The 23,923-nt window shown below is 35.8% G+C and overlaps 1 protein-coding gene across 8 annotated transcripts in view; it reads left to right on the forward strand.

Moving 5' to 3' along the window:
- The window catches only part of LOC117399458 (cAMP-specific 3',5'-cyclic phosphodiesterase 4D-like), a 365,779-nt gene that overhangs the window by 178,215 nt on the left and 163,641 nt on the right, over nt 1-23,923 (forward strand). The gene's annotated exons all lie outside the window — the stretch shown is intronic.

The following is a 23,923-nucleotide window of genomic DNA, read 5'->3' on the forward strand; positions in this document are numbered from 1 at the left end:
TAACATCATCGATTATTTGTTCAATTTGACAAATTTAATATTTTTCAAGGTCTTTTACAGTTGATGGTTTTAAAAATGCACTTGATTCAAGGTACTCTACCTATGAAACATTTTGAGGCCTAAAGAGAAGTGTTAAATGTGTCCAATTAATCAAATAATTAGACCAATTAAGTAACTGAGAGCTCGGGTGGAACGAAAGCCAGAAGACACTGTGGCCCTCCAGGAACTGAGTGACACCCCTGCTCTAGCTGAACAAACAAATAAACTTGCTTACAAATTTCTCTTCTCAAAGATTCTAAGAACAGGAATCCAATTCTAAGTGCCTATCACAACTCTTCGTACTGTGTACAGGAAAGTACAAGGATTAAGAATATAACTTAAATTGGTTAAAATTCATACGTGGTCGTTTGGTTTGTTAGGTTATTGATGAACTCCTGATAAAGTCAACTCCGCTTATTGTCACAATGTATGCGCAGTCTCTTGGAAGTGATCTTAAGCAGGTTTGACTGTATGGGCAACCTAATTGTATAACTGTATGCAATACTGCACCTTCACAAATACATCTTGTTGATATGCTCTGTGGAAATATTAGCATGCAGTTTAGTGCCCATATTTTGAAAGTTTTTCATGATGCAGCAAAATCTGCAGGAAAACAAAGCAATTGAAAATTGCAGGACATTGATCTTGTGGCTGTGTCAAAGTCACACAAGTAAACACAAATTTGTACTGCTTTATGTGCAGTGTGGAGTAGTGGTTAGGGCTCTGGACTCTTGACCGGAGGGTCGTGGGTTCAATCCCAGATGGGGGACACTGCTGCTGTACCCTTGAGCAAAGTACTTTACCTAGATTGCTCCAGTAAAATCCCAACTGTATAAAAGGGTAATTGTATGTAAAAATAATGTGATATCTTGTAATAATTGTAAGTCGCCCTGGATAAGGGCGTCTGCTAAGAAATAAATAATAAATAAGCGTGACATTATTACAGTCCACTTGGACAGAAACCTGGTATTTGGTGGGTAATTCTGAACTGAAAGAATTACCCACAATAATAAAATGATCAGGTTACTGTTTTTTTTTTATTATTAGATGTGAACAATTATTAGATGTCAGTGTATTTGTATGCCTATCAGTATAGTATACAGTATACAGGATCAAAGATCTGACACACCACACACTATAATCCTACTGGTGGAACTGTTAGTGGCACTGTCTCTCATCAACCAACACCCCCACCCATCTGAACCCACAAATACATAATGATATAGCCTTACAGTCTTGCACTTAAGATCCTGATAACCGGACAGTAGCTTAATTCAAGTGATCATCAATGCAGATTTTACTACATTTCAGTGAACAATGCTGCATATGAAATTAATTGTACTGCATCTTTGCACAAGGATATTCTCAGCATGATTTAACATAATCATTGTCATTATATTCTATCAGCTGCCCTGCAGCAAGATAGACTCCTATATGAGCATGATTATGGTCACTGTGTATCAAAAGAAAATCCACAAGGATATTTAATTATTATTCCTCTGAAGACCATTAAGAGTGAACATTATGTTGTGTGGCACTATTCGTAATACAGTATGCTGTGGTCAGCATGGACTCTTCTTAATAACCTATTAAAATAGAGCTGATTATAAGTGCAGCATTCTTATACTCTGTTTCACCTGTGACATACAGCAAACCAGTGCAGTTTAAATGACTTGCAAATTATATTTATTTACATTTTTCTGCAAATCTGACAAGACAGGAATGCTGTAACATTTTCACTGATAATTAATACTAATGTTTTGTTTTATGTTTTTTTGCTTTCTAGGTAAGTAATTGTTTTGAAGATATAAGAAATGAGAAGCTTGGTAAGATAATACAGTATATATTTGTTCTGGTTTGTTTACTGTAGCATTTTGCCGTATTAATGATGATGTTATTTAAGCAGGGAGTAATAATGAAGTGAGTCTACCAATGTAACAATCAGTTGTGGAATGTCCTTTGAAAGGATTTTCAGTTGAAGGAAAGCTTGCCTATTTTGACTGCATACTGTACAAAAAAAAAAGTTTTTTTTCAGACACGATATATTACATATGCTGTGCTGATAGTTAATATATATATATATATATATATATATATATATATATATATATATATATATATATATACTGTATTTTTTTTTGTTACAATGAAAATATATCCATGACAAAAATCCGATAAATATTTATTATACATTATACAGGTATGGAAATCCAGTTTCATTCGTATTTAACTTATTCAGCTTAACGTAGGCCTATTATATATATACCGGTATATAAATAATTCCAGTACGCCTTTCCAGTGTCTCCACGTTCAGCCTCTTTCACAGGGAAGGCAGGATTACATCTGCTTACAAGTGGATTCCATGCAGTTGTGTGCTGCAGAATTGCTGTGGAATCCTTTCGGCCATCCTCCACAGTTCCAATAAAATCTTTTACACACTATGAAAAAAAGTTTTCGTTCCACTGTATAGTTTTGCACACGACTACTGGCCATGATTACCTTCGTATGGATGTACTGAGAAATTAAGCTTCTAATAGCTTCTAATAGACTATACCTGAAATATGTAATTAGCATTTCTGATTTGATTTACACGTTTTCTAGTCGACATATACACAAATGCATGTGTTTTGTGTGTGAATTAAATAACGAGGACTAATACAGGTTTTGTTTATCCTCTAATGCAGCTTCATTCATGTTGGTGGTGTTTTATGAAAATTAGATTATACATGTGAATTTGGTTTAAGAAAATATTCTCATGCAATTCAGCCTTAGTATTTACATTCGTGTGTGAATACATTTTCAAATTTCAAAAAATGTCAAATTAAAAAACAATAATAATTAAAATGCTAGGATTCTTAAAAAAAAAAAAATAATAAAATCGATCTAGTAAAGAAATATAACACTCCTAAAATATAATAGCTAGAACCAATCACTCTGATTTTGAGGTCCCCCCTTCAGTTCCTGTTTGGTAGCACACGGTAATAAAGAGCTTCACCCTGAGCTCCATACTAAAGCTGGGGATCCTATCTTTTTTCATTGTAATTGTTACTAAGTTAGTACGCAGCTGGGGGTGATCCTGAGATAGTACTGTTAGCTAGTCCGCAACTTAGTACAGAGCTCTGTACTAAATCTACAAGTTCACTGCAGTTGAGCCTTTGTGTAACAATTACACTGAATGCAGTTTACATTTTACTAAAGAATACTCATCCACTAATTCTGTTCCCCTGTAAAGGCATGTTTACACTGATGCAATTTGCCGTGTCTGTGGCGGCACTGATGCGGTATCAAATGAGAAATGCTGGTAAAATACAGCCACAGTTTATTCCGCCACTGAACCATCTCTCGAGGTGGTTCAGTGGCGGCACAGTGCAGGTACTGAAGCGCATTACTTTCAGTGTAAACTGCAGTGCCGTCACAGCCACCGCATGTTGCTTTCAAAGTGGATTTTACCCCCCCCCCCCCAAGTAAATGCAATTTCCTGTTCCGCCACATGTGGATTGAAGAAATTAACCCAACTAAATGGCAAGTGACCCAGGCAGTAATTGGTCTGAAAAAGAAGTAAGGGAGCTTTCAGTAGTGTAATGCAGTGGTGTAATTTCAGGTAATGCATGCGTCTCGCATGCAACGTTTATACTGCCCCAGTGCTGAGTGGTGTTTTTCCAGCCAAATTTGGCCTGTTTTGAAAGCATCTGGCAGGACAGTGTTGTCTTTGGTGGTTTGGTTATTTTTTTTGGCTATTTTTATCATGCATTTTTTTTTCTATTTTTTTCTATTATGTCATCTCCAGCGCAGAACTTCAATCGCCACGATTCCCTGTATAGTATATCACGTCCTCCCCCCGGCTTTTTTCTGGAGCTCTGCATACAGTAAAATTATGAATCACACTAATGCTCAGTATTTTTATTCGTCACCGATTAACTTATCAGTACAATTAAAAAAATGTATTTTTAAAGACTGTCAGCTGACAGTTTTGAACAATTTAATTGTACACTACATTCTGATTAGCTAAAAAAAAAAAAAAAAAAAAAGCGGTCCTGGTATTGTAAGTTGTACCAGTATTTTTTTTTAATTATTATCTTATTTTAAATAAATGTGTAGCACTTACTTATGGTTTTGTAATATTAAATCTTAAGTGGAAGGGCAGTCATTCACTCCAATCCCCGGGTCTCTGTGACCGATGTACAAAACAGCTTTAAACCCGTGTTTATGGCCTCAATCGTAGGATGCACTTTTGCTGTCAGCTGTCGTTGTCAGCATTTTTACAAAAAACAAGTGTTATCCTTCTTAAAGTAGTACTGTAGTTTGTAATAGAAGTACTAATGTTCTCTTCAGTGCATCACAAGGACGACTGAATCAGACGATTGTGCAGGAGATTTGACTACAAACATTTAAAATGCGCGCTGGTTATCAAAAGAAGAGATAAACGCACAACTTGATGGAACTGTGCGAGATGCTAATGTGTATTCCACAATAGTAAAGTAAATGACATGCGGTGCTCTGCGTAATAAAAAGCAAGTGATGGCTAAATTCGATCTGTATGTATTCCAATCTTTTCATTAGTCTATTGTGATATTCAGAAAGTATAGTGAAAAATATGCATACCACGACCGGTACTAAAGGCATCATTGTTTTGATCATGGTACTGAACAGTGGCAAATTCTTTACGTGAGTTGTGTGTAAATAGTGAAATACGGCATCTGTGCAGGCACTGATCCTGCATTTTCTGTGGGAATACGGCTTAAGATGCCTACTGTGGATTTTGGTCTTGTTTTTTTAAAAGTATTAAAGCATCAGGAAAACAATGAATAACTTGGAGCAGTAAGTAAGCAAGTTACTTTCTAACTTACTTACTACGACTACTACAACAACTACTACTACTACTATTACTACTAATAATAATCCTCAAGGATGATCCCGACAGAATACCCCCGGGGGAAAACCTTATACACTACAGATCCCCCACAAAGCCACATAACTAGCCTTCTGAAATGATAAATAGAATAGGTTTAAATTAAAATAGAACACAGAAAATTATCCAAACTATTTAAAACAGCAAAGAGCTGCAGTGGTTGGGGGGGTGTATTAGAAAAATAGGGTCATGAGAAAATAACCTGTTGTGAAAGCTTGGCCTGCTGTGGAAATGTATAGTTTATAGAGCCACTGCAGTTATTGTTGTTGCAAGATTTGTGCATTTTGAGCTTAAAGGAATAATAAAAAGAAAACTAGTTTGCAATATGGTTGAACTTTAAGCAGATCATAGTCAATATGTTGGCATGGAACTTTACTTATTTGTAAGAGTCAGCTTTGTCTATATAACAAGTTAATATTCACTGACATGCACAGGCAATTTTTACGTGCTGTACCGTGAACGTGTTAGCCATGCTGAGCGACTGACACTTGGTAGATGGCTGCACAGTATTTTGTGCACAGCTTGTCTAAGAAAGCTGCAAAGCAATAGTGAAATGTTTCTTTTTTTATTTTTTAAATACTCCCCACAATAATAACATAACATGTTTGTGTCTTATTTGAGGGAAGTGCAGTCTCCTTCAATAATGCACCAAAACATATTATAGAAATTGTATTTTTTTGTTATTTGGTACTTTGTAAACACAGCTATAAGGATAGTAATGCCATTTATCATGTAATCCAAGGGTATGTTCTAATAAAGCTGTAAATTAAACTTTTTTACTTGCTACTGTTTTTATAATTTTATTTGCAATATCATAGAGAAAATCACTGTGCACTGTTAATGTAGAATGTCTTGTTTAAGCACTGAATGTGGCAGAATGCAAAGTGGTTCCCCAGCAACAAATTGAAAAATAATAACCATCAGAATGTGATGAATACATAGAGGACAGCACACCCTACTGAGCTTGATATGAAAAAATGGTGCAGTACAGTTTAACATTGGGGTGCATTACAACTTAACCTCAAATAAGTGAAGATGTCACTTCGCTTGGGGTATAGCCACACATGCTGTTGCTTATCTAGCGAACACTGAATATTGCATTTTGGTACTGGCACAAAACAAGCCAAGGGGAACACAATGTTGAAGCCCGTATTCTGTTTAAGCCCATATATTTGAGGCCTAGTCTCCTTCATTCAACCCTCATAGTTAATTAACCATGTGATATGCCCTATTGGCAATATTTTTCATGTACCCCAAACAACCTCTATATGCAGAGAGCTACTGCCTACCTGTTGGCATATCTAGATACGTATATCTTAACTGTTTATTTTGTATTTAAGGGATTTCCTTTCAAATTGTATTAGTTTTTGTATTTCTAGTCCACAGCTGATCCATTTCGAAACTAGAATCATTAGAAGCGTAGGAACTGGAAACAGTTAAACTACTTGTTGTTTATTTTTATATGAGCCGCTGAGCTGTATTTTTAGGTTGTTAGTCACATCCGGCAGGTCAAGAAAGACTAAGGAACAACTGCTGTTCAACTACAAATAAATGAAAAGCTGAGTCCTCCACAATGTATTTTATTAACTCAGTTATTGTAAGCTGAGCTCATTTAATAAAGACACCTGTTAAAAGCACTGTTAGAAATGTTTAACACTCAAATGCAACATTGAACTGCAGTTGAGTTTATTTATTTTGTCAAGTCATTCAATTATGCATACACTTAGTCGAATGGGAATACATTGGGATTAATGTAAAGGTACATAGGTCAGGGCATTCCTGTACCATCTGGTATAAAGAGCAAGCAATACATAGGTGAGAAAGTATAGATTCTTAACAAAGCTGTTTCTAATGCACAAAAGTGTCTGTAAGCAAATCTTTGAAACGGTACTAAGTATTGTAGAGTACTGGTCAATATCTGCCAAGCACTGATTGATGGGGTAGCATTTTAGATTATGGGCATACTTACCAATGTAATAACATCGTAATAATGCAGTAACTACCAATGTTTTCTGCTCTTACATGGTAACTACTGGTGGAATAATTACGTAATTAAATGGAAAAGGCCTGGGCCCTGGTGTTGCTGTTTAATTACACCAGGTCCAAGATGATGACAAGGCCATTGCCACGTTATTACACAGTAGTTACCAATCTAATCTAAAGTGTTACCATTGATGGTTATAACAAATTTCTATGCATGATGGCAGGAACATAAGCAATACTTTTTAAAATAATCTAATTTGGAAACTACATTTACAAAAATGTTTGCTTTCCTTAACAAATTCTAACAATAAGAGCCATAATTCCTGTTCATCTGCTTCAGCAGAATTTCTTTTAAATTGTCAGCTGATATCAGCCATATATTTCACTAAGAACAAACCCTGCAGAAGCTGTAAGGTGCGTTGTTAGAGATAAATGTAGCAGGTATGAATTAGCATAATGGTGTCGGTGCTCATTCGGGGGGAAAAAACATTTTTCCATCTTTGAATAATTCTGCCTTACAGAATCTGCTTGAAGTTATGTAACAAAACAGATGTTTGGTGCGATAATGAAAATGGAAATCTATCCACCATTCATCCCTGTGCGCAGGGCATTTCAGAAATAAACTGTCAGAAGCAATCAAGTCAGCTGGACTATCCCATTTCCATGCATCACTAATGCGAATTTCAGACTCGTGGGCTGGGTTAAATAATGGAACAGTGCATGACTGCCAGGCTTATGGTAGCAAGGGTTAAGAACAATGGATTAAAAACAGCTTTAGGAGCAGTTCTTTGTTTTGTTTGTCTGTAACATTAAAAACATCAAGAGGAACATGCTATTGTGATGCTGCTTGCCTTGTGTGCTGGCCATGCCCTTTGATGATTTGATTAAATGTCATTAATGTTTGTATTCTCTTTATGTCATGCTGCTTTGTAATATAATTTATGCTTCCAATATCTGAGGCTGAGATATACTGGGTGTGATTACTAGTTTTGTTCATTGTTTCGTTGTACCTCATTAAGTAAGCAAACTATTTATTAGCATGATTAGCTTTCCCCATGTGTAGCGGTAACATGTCATGCAAGCCTAAACAGTATTGACCTTTAGGTTTTATTGGCAGAAGATCTAGTTTTGCTTACTGTGAAGTGTGACTCAGAGATGAATTCATCACTGTGGCATTTACAGTGACAATATGCCTGGTAGACTATTCATAATTTTGCCTTCGAAATTAAATTAAATTTACACTTGCAATGTACTGTATAATAATCATTGTGCTTGCCAGCACATATTCAATTCCGTTAAAGTGATGAGAACTGTGTGGGGGGAAAAGTTTCAAACAAAAGGAGAAAAGGGAATTTTAATAGAAAACCTAAATGATTAAAAAATGTCTCTGAATTGTAGTTCGCACAGTATGACAGTTTGTTTATTACTTAAGGAATCTTACAATATTCAGAACATCTGCTGTTTAGGTAGGCCTGCGTAATATATATATATATATATATATATATATATATATATATATATATATATATATATATATATATATATAGTGATAAGGCAGGGAGGGGGATAGAATCCTCCCTGCCAGAAACGTGTATTTGTTTAGTTATTTGTATTGTTAGTATTGTTTAATTATATTTGTTAATTGTTTTATTATTAATTATCCCCTGCACCTGGCGATCATTGTAAATTAGAGCCAGGTGCAGGGTATTTAAAGAAAGCAGCCAGTCTCTTCGGGGCTGTTGTGTGGATAAGCCTGACTCTGTGTGTGTGTGTACGTGTGTGTGTGTGTGTGTTTGTGTGTGTGTGTGTGTGTGTGTGTGTGTGTGTGTGTACGTATACAGCCGTAGTGAAAAGAAAGGTAGTGTAAAACCTTTTGGTTTGTAAAAAGCTGTGTGATTTTGTTTGTTTGTTTTGTTTAACAGGTAAACAGCTTAGCTGTCCTGTTTTATAGCTTAGGTTCCTGTTGTTTTCGTTTTTTTTGGTTAATTAAAAATAGCTCGTCAGCGCTTTCAAGTTCAGTGTCTGGGTCTGCTTTTAAAGGGGCAACTAACCGCACAGAGGGAGCTCCGGTTCTATATATATATATATATATATATATATATATATATATATATATATATACTGTATATATATGATATTGACTCTACTCAGAGCACAAATCTAGGCAGGGAACTTCATATCAAAACAGGTTGATTGGACAGAAACAAAAGTGGTAATCAGGCAAAAACCATTCTGCAATCAATGTGCATCTTAATGCCTGGGTTAGACATTGCTGTGACATCCATTTGAACATTCTCTATTAACAGGACATTTCATTGTATTGGGATTGTTCCAAAATATAATGGGCTACTCAGCACAGTTTCACTTTTTTTTTTTTTTTTTTTTTTTTTTACCTGATCTAGTTAATTGTCAGTGGTTTGCCCCTGTAGTATTTCATCAGTGTACAACCATAGGCTTACAAAGCCTTGAAATAGAAAAAAAATAGGTCTTGACATCAGAGTTGTTTTAATTGTTTAAATCAGTTTAACTTATTATCCATATATAATTATGATGACAAACGAACCTTTAGGTGTATAATCCAAGTTATTAGGTATGCTATCAGAATAGCTGTACGATTCCATTCACATTGTATTCACATGCTGAGCAACACGACTGAGAACTGCACTGTGCTCATGGTGAAATGAATGTAAAGCTGTCTGTTTCAGTCCAGGTGATGTTGGAAGAACAACAAATTCAACAAATTCACACATGCTTAGATTGTATTACTGTGGATGGCTCTTAAACCCTAATAACATTAACTAAATGAAACGGGCACCTTCAACTTTGCTGAGAGTAAAATGGAATCCAATGTCTGTGAGAGCTGTGGTTTATCATGTAGATTGTTTTTTTTATCTTGCAAGATCAATGTAAATTATTCAGGTAACAACAGGGAACAACTTCAGCTGCAATAACTCACTGGGGTCTATTTTAATAATAAAAAAAAAAACCTTTTTTTTATGCAAACCTCCTTTTACGATTTTTTTTTACTGCAAGTAGTAATATTAATCATATTAAGATTGCATGGCCTGAATTATCATTTTTATGCAGATGACACCCAAATTTATGTGCATACTAAATCTGATGTTGATGTTGCTGCCTCTGTGCTTGCTGATTGCATTTCTGATATTAAGAATTGGATGTCACAAAACTTTCTGCATCTTAACTGTGACAAGACAGAGGTTATGTTGCTAGGCACTGCCCACCAGTTACGTAAAACCAATGCTGTAAACTGGTCAGTTGATGGTACTATGCTTGAGTTTAGATCCAAAATGAGAAATCTGGGAGTTATTTTTCATCCTGGATTAACTTTTGAACCTCATGTGTTTTGAACCTCATGTGCAGAATACTGTTAAGGCATCATTTTTACACCTTAGAAACACTGCTAAGCTGTGACCTATGCTTTCTGCTTCTGTAGCTGAAAAGCTGGTTTATGCATTTGTTTTTTCAAGGATTGATTATTGTAACGGTCTGCTTGCAGGTGTCTCCAAAAGCACGCTGTCCAATTTACAACATGTTCAGAACTCAGCAGCTCGTATCCTGATAAGGTCACGTGCGAGGGATCATATCACTCCTGTTCTGGAGTCCCTGCACTGGTTGCCTGTCAGGTTTCGTGTTGATTTTAAAATTTTACTTCTTACTTTTAAGGCTTTACATGGTTTGGCTCCACGGTATTTATCTGATCAGTCTGATCAGGCTCTTATCAGTCTACACCCCTTCACGCAACCTTCGCTCAACTGATCTTGGATTGTTATGTGTTCCCTCTGTTCACCTGCGTTCTGTGGGCGACAGGGCTTTTTGTTGTTATGCCCTAAAACTTTGGAACACCATTCCTAAAGAGATCAGGGATTCTGCCACTCCTAATGCCTTTAAATCTGGCTTAAAGACCTACTTTTATAGAAAGGCATTTTTATGACTGTTTTTAATTTCCATTTTGTTTGTTTGTAAAGCGCTTTGAGATGTTGCTTTTAAAGGCGCTATATAAAATAAAGTTTGTTATATTTATTATGAATAAGTGGGTCTTTAAATCACTCCTGGATTAATAAAGAGCAAAGCTCTTCATTGTTTTACCACTGTTTAGACCACTAAAGTAGACCCCACTGTATTCATGTTTTGATGCAGCTGGGGTTTGGAAAAGCAGCAATGTTACATGTATTTGTCATCAGTTAAGAGGAAATTGTTATGCAGTAATTGTTATGCAGTTCTCTCACTCTCTTTTCGTTAAGTATATGGAAAACCACAAAGTGGTATCTAGTTCAAAATGTTAACATTATTCAGCAGGTTTCATTCGACTTTATAAAGCAAAATTAGTTAATTCTATAGGGTGATGCAAAGCCTATGGCTGCAGCTATATATATATATATATATATATATATATATATATATATATATATATATATATATATATGTGTGTGTGTGTGTGTGTGTGTGTGTGTATATATATATATACACAGTATATATAATGTAAGTAGTAGCCATGAAAAGTATGAAAGATTTAATGCTTCAGATTGAAAACAACTGACATCTGGTTTATCTCCTTTAGAGGAGTTCTGTTTCAAAGTCCAGCGTTGTTTCTGCCAGAGGTTGTAAACGTATTAAATGCTGTTGAATTTGTTCTTCAGAGAACACATCTAAAACTTTATTTTAAACCATATCTGTACTTTGAAGCTCTTGTTATTTTGGGTGTGGTACTGTATGTGTGGTTGTAATGTTCATTGCTTATTGACGTCACATCTCATCTTGAAACAACATCATCAGAGCAAGATCTTATAGTGTGTGAAGGGTGTGTACATGATCCTCTCATCAAGATGAATCACAACTACTCAATTTCCTCCTTTGACCTACACTTCTGAGGTCATTTCATTTGGAAGTTAATGTGGAAGATTAATTGTGTAAATCATATTGTATTTGATGACTGGGTGCACGGGTGCACGGATGTGCACGGACTCACTGGTGACTACACATGTTGTATGAAGTGAACCCACCCTCTGTACCAGTGAAGCAGTGTGTGCTGGAAACATGGGTCAGGTAAGGGCGCAGTGAAATTTCGGAATTGTCAGCTCTTACCATCAAGTAAAACTTAATTCTCTGTGTTATAATTAACTACAGGCTGATAACTCAATGAACCAGAATACCCAATTTTTAAGGAAGTTCACCATGAATAATAATAATAATAATAATAATAATAATAATAATAATAATAATAATAATAATAATAATAATAATAACGAGTTTATGTCTACTATAAAGGATTGTGCCTGTATTCATCTGTAAAGTTCAGGTCAGTGTCACTTTTCTCTGTCTTCAAATTTCTAATTATATTTGAGCTCCACTGGTCTCAAATAAGCACCCTATACACAAAACATACTGAGGTCATAATCAGGCAGAACACATTTTAGAAACATTTATTAACCAGCTTGTTAGTAGAAAATAATACACTTTAAGTATTCACAGGATGATTTAATTGCTAAAAGGTCTTCTAAATGTTAACCAGGACAAAGAAGAAAGTCAAAGGTGACAGAGAGTGGATACATTCGGGAGTTTTAGCTAACAATGCAATATTCATGGTGCACAGTAATGAGGCATTGAAAAGTAAATCAGATACTGTGTAATGGATTTACTAGAAGAAAAAGAAAAAAACTGACATCATTAAAATGACAAATGCCTCCTTTTGAAGTTTTTGATCTGATCGGATATTATAGAAAACCACTGTAAGAAAATCAGATGCTTGTCTTATTCAATGTTTTAACTTTACATGCTGAAAATATGTGGTGGTAACAAAAGTTAAAAAATAATAATAACTTCAACTTGCCTTACTGTTCATCTCGCAAAGCACTTTTATTACTTTTCATCTGCTGAAGAAGCAGCTTACATTTTCACTTAAAATACACATAAAAATAGAAGGACGTGGGTTTCTGTTACTGACGGGGAAGAGGATATCTTTGAAGTTTGTTGCTAAATAAATATTTCATGTCTTATCACTGGCCCTCTTGTTGTCAAGCTGATTCTTTGAAATTTTAATCACTTGAGAGTACTTAGTGAGTGTCATCTAATATGGTTATTTTCCCTGGCATTATAGCCAAACAAGTATTTATCTGCAGCTCTATTTAACTAAAACTTTGATAGTAGCACATGCTGTTTTGAATTTAATATAAAATGTAATTTTATCCCAGGGCTTGATATATTTATTAAAATATGTACTAAGTTTGGTATCAATTTCATTCCTGCTAAATTATCCTTTCATTATTAGTAAGAAAATAATGCAGTTTCAATTCTGAAGACAATTATCTTGCTATTTAAAGTTAATGAAGATAATGGATTGTGCTGTTGTAGTCTTTTAGTTTAAGAATTTACGCTGTTGACATGTATAAATAAATGTTTATATTTGTTACAATATTATTCAGTTGTGTTCTGTCACATGTCACAGTGACAGAATGATGTTGAATAATTTGTTTCTCTACAGCCTGTTTTGATATGGAAAATAATTGTGCATCTGTTTTAAGACCAGCAATAATATAAAATGCTGATACCTTAATGCCCGAGTAGCAGAAGTGAGCCCAATTAATGTGGCATCTGTAGAAAACTCAGTGAACTACTACAGCTACAGTAATTGTTCTGTCATGTACTTGAAGCACTGTCATTTGTAAAAAAAAAAAAAAAAAAAAATTAAGTAATTGCTTATATGCTTAGAAATTTGACTGTGAAATCACTGTTCAATACACCAGACAACACATGTACCCCATACATATATATATATATATAGTAAAGTATTAGATTCAGAGCTCCAACTAACATGTGACAGTGTCACTTAAGCCATGACTAACCAAAATCCATGATGCAATCATGAATAACAGAATCTGTGGGCACAGATTCCGTGATACAGTGCTTCAGGTGGCCTAAAAAAAGTATTAATAACATGTAGTTGTTATGCAGAAAATCTATTTTAGGATGAATACAACAAATTTAATTGTTGATATTGGAGAGGCAGTAGCAATTGTGTAAATGTCCATGGGCTCCGCTTAGAAGTATTTTTTTTCTGCCTGGCGTAGTTTGATCGTTATGTTAGAAAAAGAAATAAGCCATGGTTCTTTATCCTACCAGTGATTCTAAACTATATTTTAAACTACTGTATTTAGAAGAACAAAACCACCGTTATTTGTGAGGTGTGTTTTCTTTACCATGAAGCATTGAATCTGATATATTAAACAACTATGAATATACAGTAACATACATTTATTTTTATATACAAACTAGATGTGCCGTACACATATTGCACACTGCAAAAAATGGGAAAGCCATGATTCATTGACCAAATTGTATTGACAGCATTATTGAAATGATGTTCTGCTGTACATGGTCTTTTGAGTAGATTGGTACCACCAACTTAATGGGAGCAACAAAAAACTGTGCATCTTTTTTTAGATCCACACACTCCCCAGCTGTTAATATCCTAAACACAGTTCACTGCATGCCTCAAGGTGTTTATCTCTTGCCTTTCTTGTAGTTTTCTCAATCTTTAGAGGAGCTCACCTTGGCTCATGTGTGCTGCTGTATAAATAACAAGGACTGTTTCGTAAGCATGTGCTGTATGTTCTGGTTTCATAAGTAGCTCTTGCTGTAAATACAGCTTTCACTCATTGGGTTCAAAGAGGCACCACCATCTTATTTTTTTATGAGGGGAAATTGTTACGGACGAGGCTTAGTCAGTCAGCAGCGTGTGGGAGTACCCAGTGGAAACCAGGCAATTAATTTATTACAGTAAGGAATTGGAGAAGCTCCAAACTCCGTCCACACACACCAGCTATCTGATGATTACCAGTTGCAGTGAACCATGAGACTGACGTCAAAGAATAGCTTAGCCTGCAAAGACTACATTTGTAGCTGGTTTTTTTTTTAATGTTTTTGCAGTTGTAACCAGCAGTCTTTCCTCACTGTAAATCTGAATGCATCGAACTGTAGAAACATTTTATTCCAGGGATTATACTTTCAAACACCACTGCTTGTTTATCCAGTGCTTTCTGATCCAAAGAACAAAACACACATTTAGAAAACTCGAAGTGACATAACACGTCGAGAACCTGTATTTTTAAATAAGGGTTCTGATTTTTAGGTTTTATCTTTTATTGGGATAAAAAATAATCTGTGTGAAACTACCGGATTCTGCCGAGTCAACGCCCAGGGGGTGTTAAGTTGTCGTTAAGGCCAACGTATGGGGGGGTGGGGGCGTTGACAGGGGCGTTGATTCAGGGTGAAATTAACAGGTATTTTTAACATTAGGTAGACAGATTATGTTTTCAATTAGGCATGCTTAAATTTAAATGTTCAATACAAAAAAATGCCTTTGCAGTGTCTAAAAATACAAAAATGTAGCTCAACAACAGGAAAGTGTAATCAACGCCACATCTTCGTCATCTGAAACTTCATCATTGATGATGCAAGCAGTTGTCTGAATCATTAATGCATAGAGCAACTACTTCTAGGCAGTTTATTCTATTCACGTGAGCCGCGATATTTCCTCTCAGGCATTATTTGCGCATGGTTATTAAAAAACGGAAATTAATTGTGAATTTTTTTATTTGAATTTTTTTACAAAAAGTACTATCCTCATTTGTTAAAAAAAAATACAGCTGTATATATAGTATAACTACAGTTCCTTGCTGCTGTTTTCTTTGTGTGTGCTGCACATTTTGTTTTGCTTTTTAAGCTTCAGCTTGTCACTGCCTCTGTACCCAGTATGTCATATACTGTACATTCCAGTAAACATGTATCCTCTCTGCTGTTGCTTGGTGGAGGTGGCGATGATGCTGGTCAAACCTCTGAGCATGTGCACAAGTCCCGCACTGAGAGCCCTTTGGGAGGCTTCTGTAACACCCCCCAAAGCATTACGGTGGAGTTCTGGCAATAAACAAACTCTGTTACTGGGTAACCTAGTCGGCCTCTCTGTTTGTGCGTCAGACATCAGTGATTCCAAATTAATATGGTTGTCAGTGATGCGGAATGGCTCACAAGGTTTCACAACAGTCACAGTTTTTCTTCATTTGAAATAATGCACATGCTTAAATACTCAAACCTCACATGGGTTGTTTTGATATTGCAGTACCGACTTTTTTTAGTTTTTGTTATAAATTTCAGTCTGCATGTCAGATAGATTTGTCACGGTCTCTTTAGACCATTCAGTCGAGCGTTTTAAGAGATGCTGCTTTACCACTTTTTAAAATGGAGGGTTTTTTAAATGTCAGCATATAGTGTGGACTCATGTCATCCTGTGCTTGAAATTGTTATTAAATAGCAAATAGTTAAATAGTACACTGGAGGCTGAGAATTCAGTCCTAACTCACTAAGTTACATACAGTAGTAATACCATTATTTATTTCTTAATTTTTTTATTTCTGCAGGAAACCATAAGGTTACCTGCAGCACATCCATTTTCACTGATAACAGAGCCTAAGAACAATCCTCAGGTCACTCTAATTACATCAAATTACATCAAAACTAAATCATTTTACTTTTTTTTTTTTTAAAGGAAATCTGTTTAATGGAAGAAGAAGAAGTGTACTTTAGTTGACTGTAATTTTTCTTGGAGGTCTGGCTCTGCCTAGGGTGCACCTGTCGAGACAGAGAGGAACTCCCCCAGGCCAAATGCACAAGTGCAATTCATAGTCAGACCCTAACAGTCATTACTCCAGCCAAATGAATGGACTGCTTATGATTTTTCATCTCTAAGGCTTTTAAGCTTTTTTGTTTCTTGTTATAGGATTAGGTAAATACAAATTAAAGTGTTTTTGCTGCCAAAAAAATTATTTATTTCTCTGTTAATTCTTGACACATGACAATACAAATAAAAACAACAAGGCCTCTACCACAGCAGCTACCATAGAAGTGTGATGTAAGAGCAATGTACAGTAAACCGAGTTTCTCTGCGTAAATGCATTTTTATAATTGCAGAAGGAAAGCACATATATTCAAATTAGTTCAATGAAGATAAATCAACATGTACTCCTGCTATGTAGGTGAAGTATATGGAGTTTTCTAATCTGCACTGCACTGATACATTTTTGTATGTATAGTAGTGTCTTCATTTGTTTTTAGACCTGGAACTTTTCATGTCACATGAAATCATGTGAACTGAGGCTCCAGGACTTAATGTGCACCTGTAGCATTCCTTAAAAGGGGCATTCTACTCATGTGATTAGAATGCTGTTAAATAAGTTACACGATCATGGATTGGAGCCTCTGGTAGTGTGTTTTACCAACAATTGTAAAAGACTTTGAAAGCACTGTGGAAGGAAATCATCAGAGAAGCCTGGGTGAAGCTAATGATACATTTACCTAACCTCTGGGATTCATAGTCAGAAAACTCGCTTTGACCAAGACCCTGAGAAATGTGCTTGCTGAAGTATTGACGTAATGGAGCACGGTGTGCTTGATGAATCAGACAGAGAAACATTTTCCTTAGATTAATAGATGCATATATGGTGAGGAATGGTTGTATGGGCTGTGAGCGCCCAGTAATAATTTTAGAATGTAATTTGTCAACTTGTACTATGCAGAGAATGCAAAAGTATTGTTTTATAGGTATTGATAGAGGTTTGTTTTTGGAAATATATGGACCCTGTTTAAAGGAAAATATGAAATTGTAATTTTTTTAAATGAGAAAGTAATAACATCTGGATTGTATTACAGTACCTTGTTGTTTGGTTCAAATAATTAGGAGTGAATTAAAATTGAAAATAAATGTATGCCTACCCCAACCCCCTCCATATCCATGGACATTAAGCACCTCTCCAGCATTGATCATAAGCTGACAGTGGATTGGATTTGTCCTTAGCTGTCTGCTGGATAGAAAAAATACATTCCGACAGCACCAGACATTTAACCCTCCAGTGCTGTGAGCAATGCTTGCATTGGATAAAGGATATCCAATGCTGTCACTGGGCGGCTGCTTTGGCTCAGTGCTGACGTTTGATGATACATTGTCTCTAGTCAGCATCTGTTATCCATGATTACTGGTGAATGAGTCTTTACAGAGTCTTTAAAGGCTTTACAGATTATCTGTTAGTTTGTTTTTTAACTATTCTACATTACTAAATTGATAATTAATTAACTAATAGTAATCAGTGTTGAAGATTAAACATTTCTACATCATCCATCCTTCTCAACGGGAATGTCATTCATGAGATTCTGATTTTTTTTTTTTTTGGTGAGAATCGATCCCACTGCATGCCACCTGATTTGAAATCATTGGAATCAATCAATCAGTTTGTATTACTAGGTTAGTGTCAATTAGTTCTTTCAAAATTTGGGGAAGTTAATGGATAATGTTGTTTTTGTTAGTAATAATGATAATGATGATAATAATAATGATAGTAATGGTCCATAACTATGCAAGCAATTATATTTATTAGTATTGCTGTACATCAACCAGTATTGGCAGCTACATTTCCAACACTGTCTTTGGATGCAAAAAAAAAAAAACTAAAAAAAACATTTGTAAGAATTTTATCCAGACTGACACTGAATTATTTTAATAAACACTGTATAAGGTAAGCATTGGATAGCTAAATGTCTTTGCTGTCTTTGGACATATTTTATTAAGAATATTTTAGATTTCTCCTTTCCAAAGCAGGCATAAATGAAAAGCAAATTTGCAAAACACAGGTTCACACACATCAAGTGACCTGAAATCCTGACTGCGTTCTCCCTTATCAGTGTCTCTTAATGTAGCAACCAATAATGACAGCATTTGACAACCTTCAGATCACCCTGCAAGTACAGTATAGCTTCTGACAGCTTCTCATAGTAGACAGCAACAACTGACCTTTGCAAAAAGCCTTTTGCAGTTATGTAACTGTGTAAACAACTGTTATTTTTAAAGAACAGTGGGGACAGCAGTGGAGGTGGGGGGAGAGGCAGCTTTTAGTTGTTTCTAAGTTAAAATTCAGCTAATAAAGAATCCTAAACAGAAGCAGCAAAATAAAACAGATTTTCAGCCTAATATAAAAATGTACACAACTGCAGCCATTTTCAGCTGTACAATTATTATTATTCTAATACATATAGCACATGAAAAATAAATGTTAGTTTACAAAAACCAAAAGCCACTGCCTAGACAATAAAAACACGATAGCAACATACTGTAAGAAACATCCATGTAAAGATACGTAGAATCACTAACTTTGTTGCAGTCTTGGGTTTTATCATTTCAACCAGAAAAATAGCTTATCTATTAAAAGTAGACAGTATTAACTTTGTATTTATTTATTTTGATACATGTGTATTTTACTTAATCAGTATCTTCCAGCCATTCATTGTATTGCTTTCTCTTGAAACAAGCAAAAACAAGTCTTCCATCTTTTCTACTGCATCTAAGTTTTGGACTAACTGATGACATCATGTGCAGCATTGGAAACCGATGGTCCATGATAGAAAGGGGTCATAGGAGGGCATACTGGGGAATCCAATAATGAGGTTAAATAGTATAGGGCACTGTGGACCATAGTGTCAAAACATTTCCTCCGTTCTTTAATGATCTCCTTATAAAGTGAAAAACGACGATTTTTTTTCTCCATAACCTGGGTGGGAGCTCCAGAACCAATGCAGTGTTTCATGTGGAATACACAGAAAACACAAACAAATGCACACACCCTGCACTCCACTGACTGTATTATTATTATTATTATTATTATTATTATTATTATTATTATTATTATTATTTATTTCTTAGCAGACGCCCTTATCCAGGGCGACTTACAATCGTAAGCAAATACATTTCAAGTATCACAGTACAAGTAATAATACAATTAAGAGCAAGATAAATGCAATGACTTTGGTTCAAGCAAGTACAAGTGTGACAAAATACGATTCAATAATACAGCAGATAACAGTGTCAGTGATAGTTACATCAGGATATGATTAAATACAAAATACTACAGATTAAACACTTGGCAGATTACAGTACTCTGAAGTACAGAATTAAATGCAGTAAAATAGGGGGCAGATAGAGCAAGTAAAGTGCATTTAAGGAAGGGTGATAAGTGTCCCAGGGGAAAAACAGAGGAGTTCTACAGGTGCTGTCTGAAGAGGTGAGTCTTGAGGAGGCGCCGGAATGTGGTCAGGGACTGGGCTCATCCTGCATATTGTGCAGCTGTGCATTTAACCGGTAAGCCACTCAGAGACACCCTTGGTTTTAAAGAAATCACTGATTGGAGGTATTGGAAGGTTCATGGAAAAATCTTTCGTATTGCCCTTGCCTACTGTGTTTGTTTTATGTCCTGTGGTCCGTCTATCTTGATGATCAGATGTTCTTCAGCTGCATGTTCAAGGTGCTTCTGCAGGCATAACAGGAGTTATATTTCAAGACGCTGTGCCACACAGTACCAGTGGTAACTAAAGATGCTGTCTACCAATGTGCTATCTTGTTACAGTACTTGCTCATTCACAAGGTCCACAGAAAGTAAGCCTAGTGAAAGAATATCTCTCGAAGAACAATATTGTTTGAATGAGGTTTGTCAACTTTTACATTACAGGGGCACTGGATCTGGCAGTAATGCACAGACTGCAAATGTTATTTTTATGTTAATTGATTGATATTTTTTTCTGTATAAGAAACAAGCTGTGGTATTGATCACTTGTTTTGAAACTCCAGCTTTCTTAGATAAATTACTATATTTTATATGTTTTTTGACAAATTGAATCTGCTTTGCATTCATCAGATCTGACAGATATTATCTACTGTTACAGTAAAATGTAATAAAAACAAAAAACGCTATTAATGGAATCAGGAATATATAGATTTTGAAAACCCTTTCCCAATACACACCTCTTGTATAATGCACATCTAGTGTATAATCTGCACCTTTTGTACTGCCCTACCAGAAACACTAGAAGCCCCAGATAGTACTCACTTCTACTATAACAGAAAACCCATATGCAGAAGTTCTCCTAAATTGTGGTGTCCCATTACGTGTTAGATGGCAGTGTATTGTACATTGTACTAGTGAAGAAATGTGTTGTACAGCACTTGTCATACATCTGCACAACACAATTCTCAATGTCATAACTGGCTAGGCAGAGAATCAAGCCGTTCTCAGTGAAGCTTGTCAGTGAATTTTGACTGGTTGTGTGAGCTAGGTGCGTGGGTGACTGCAGTTGTAGGTGATCATGCAGCATCATACAATATAACAGCATGTTTTTTTTTTTTTTTTTTTTTTTATGTTTCGTACAGACCAGGAAGTACTGGTTTAACAACATCTACTTGACTGTTTCTTGAAGTTTGACCTTAGCCCTTGTTTTGACAGCTGTGATTTCCTGTGACATACTGCATCTCGAAGCTGAGATAAGTTTGTTTGTCAATATAGAATGATGTGTTGGTGTACGTCGGTTGAGTTTGCTACTGCAAGCAACCATTTTGGAATGCCTTTATATGTACTGTGTCTTCATTTATGTATTACGTTTCCTGTAATTCAAATGAATATTGAAACACAAATACTTAGCAGTTGGTTGAAACCACTACTAATACAACACACCCATCATCATTGAAAAAAAAAAAAAAAAAAAAAGAAAGCAATAAAATCCTCTGCTGAATTATTATTTTTTTTTTTTTTTGAAGGCTGACATTAACAGGGCTGGAGCGGGTCTCGGACGGTCGCAATGTTAATAAATCCTGCGTGGATTGAGTTTGTCCCTTCTAGCTGCTATTAAGCGTGGTCATTTTTTTCTGTTTCTGTCATATCTCCCTGGAGTGTTTTAGTTATTTTTTCCTCTGTCTTGTCTACCCACCCCACCTCGCCTCAAATAAGTGACATCTATTTTGTCACTTAACACCAGGGCTGCCTTACAGTACAAATAATATAATATTAATCAAAATTAGCTGTTCAGATTTGGGGGATTTTAAGCAGATTTCTATATTCTGAATGGATTTTTTATAGTGTTTCACCCATTCCTAAAAAAACTCAAAACCTAAAAATGTTGTCAAAAAGGATTATTAACCTGACCTGTGATGTTTTATTTGTTTAAAGAATGACTGTGACAGGGGACTCGCTACACGGGATGGAAGGAGCTGACTGATCGAAATGACCGATTGAATGACTTGGATGTGTGTTCGCTGCTTGATTGACAGGAGACAGATAAGAAGGATGAGATTGAAATGCAGTCGTGCGGGATCTCCATCCAACAGAACCCAGGCTCTTTTGGTTGCTCACCCTGGATATACACTCAGCCGTGAGGCCTTTAGCTTGTAACAAAGCACAGAACCAACAGAGAACTAAGACACTAGCTTTTCAGCCTCTTTTTCAAGGCAGGCGACCAATTAGGCAGGCAGGGAGGTCTAACCTCCCAGCCCTGCCATCCAGCACACACTTTGTTTTTACAAAAGTTACACCTTTTATTTATAAACCCAACCAACATATATTTTATATTATTTTACAGGGACAGGCCTCAGCCCTGCCACAATGATACAATAGAATCTTAATTTACCCAATTCACCCTTCTGTATGAGCATTCAGCAATAAAGCCAGATTAAAAATTATAAACCTGAAAACAGTAAAGAAATTAAAACTAACGATAAAACAAACATACAGTACCTTTAAACAAATAAAAAACATTGTCAAAGACTCTAGTATTGCTATGCAGTTCAAAGGGATTTCAACAGGAAAAACAACAGTTATGAAAATACACGCCTGTACACAGTCTTTTCTTTTGAATACTTATTATTCATAAGGGGTGTAATTACTGTGTTTGACAGCTGTGGCGCTTGGAGTTCCCATTGACACATCTAATATGTGAAGACCTGGAAAGGGAAAGAAACTGGCAATTACTGTTATATATTTATTTTAAAAATAATGTTACAATGTATTAAAGGTATTACTAGACACTATGCTAAATCGACTGTTTACAATTTCCTTCTCGTCATAAAATGGCATCAACAATGCTGTAGGGGGCATTCAGGGTATTGCAGACTTGTCAATTTGAAGTAGCAGTAGAGAGCTGTAAGAGAAAATGTAAACCAGTTTACTTTAAGACAGAATACGCTGTAATACTGTGAGGTTTCCTATGCAATTCATAAAAACACGCTAGCTTGATTGTGATTGATGAAAAACCACAACACAATGTGCAGCTGAAAACACTAGCATAAAACATGAACAGGAAACACAGAAAGAAAGCTTGTACAGTATAAGATTGTTGAATACAAATCTGCTGTGTTATGCAGTGTTCTACAACCCTTTTAAAATATATTTAAAAAATAAAGCATTTTTACAAAAATAGACATTATATATATATATATATTTCAGTTAATGAACCCCTTTTATGTTAAACACAAGTGTAATTGGCTAAAAACAACAGAGCACAATAGATATAGCCTGTCATTTCACCCTGGCTTGTTGGAGGGCAAATTATGTTGCCTGACCGGGGCCTACCTAAAGAGGCCCCTTGACGATTGCACGCACTGCAGCCTAAAGCCGGTTCTGCAGCACAGCAATTGTACAGTTCAACAGTATAAGTGAGTGGCCTGAGTCATTCTGCAACTGCACAACTGACAAAAAAAAGTGCCTGGGATAGCTTGATATCTCTGCCACTGGAGTACACTCTTCTCTCCCTCATATGTGCTTTTCAAAAGAAGGCTGCAACTTACCTCTCTTTGGTGTGTGCATGTGTGTTGTTTTTCAAAACATGCACAACAGGAATCCGGACAATCCACGCTGCTGCAGTCACAAGACCTCGCTGACAGTTGTGGCTCAAGCGTGATGACAACTGTTGTAGAACTGAAATGGAAAAAAGTGATACAGGACGGTAGGGAAGAGGTCCTCAGATGACATTTAACCTTTTCTTTGTTTCTCCTCTTATTTGATTTTTTTTTTGTTTCCTGTTTTAACACGGATTGCCCTTCCCTTGCTTTCTAGTGTACTGATGAATTAATAGGAGCTGCCTGCGCTAGTAAGAGGATCAATAGCTTAGTCT

This window comes from Acipenser ruthenus, chromosome 2, assembly GCF_902713425.1.
Source record: "Acipenser ruthenus chromosome 2, fAciRut3.2 maternal haplotype, whole genome shotgun sequence".
NCBI lineage: Eukaryota > Metazoa > Chordata > Actinopteri > Acipenseriformes > Acipenseridae > Acipenser > Acipenser ruthenus.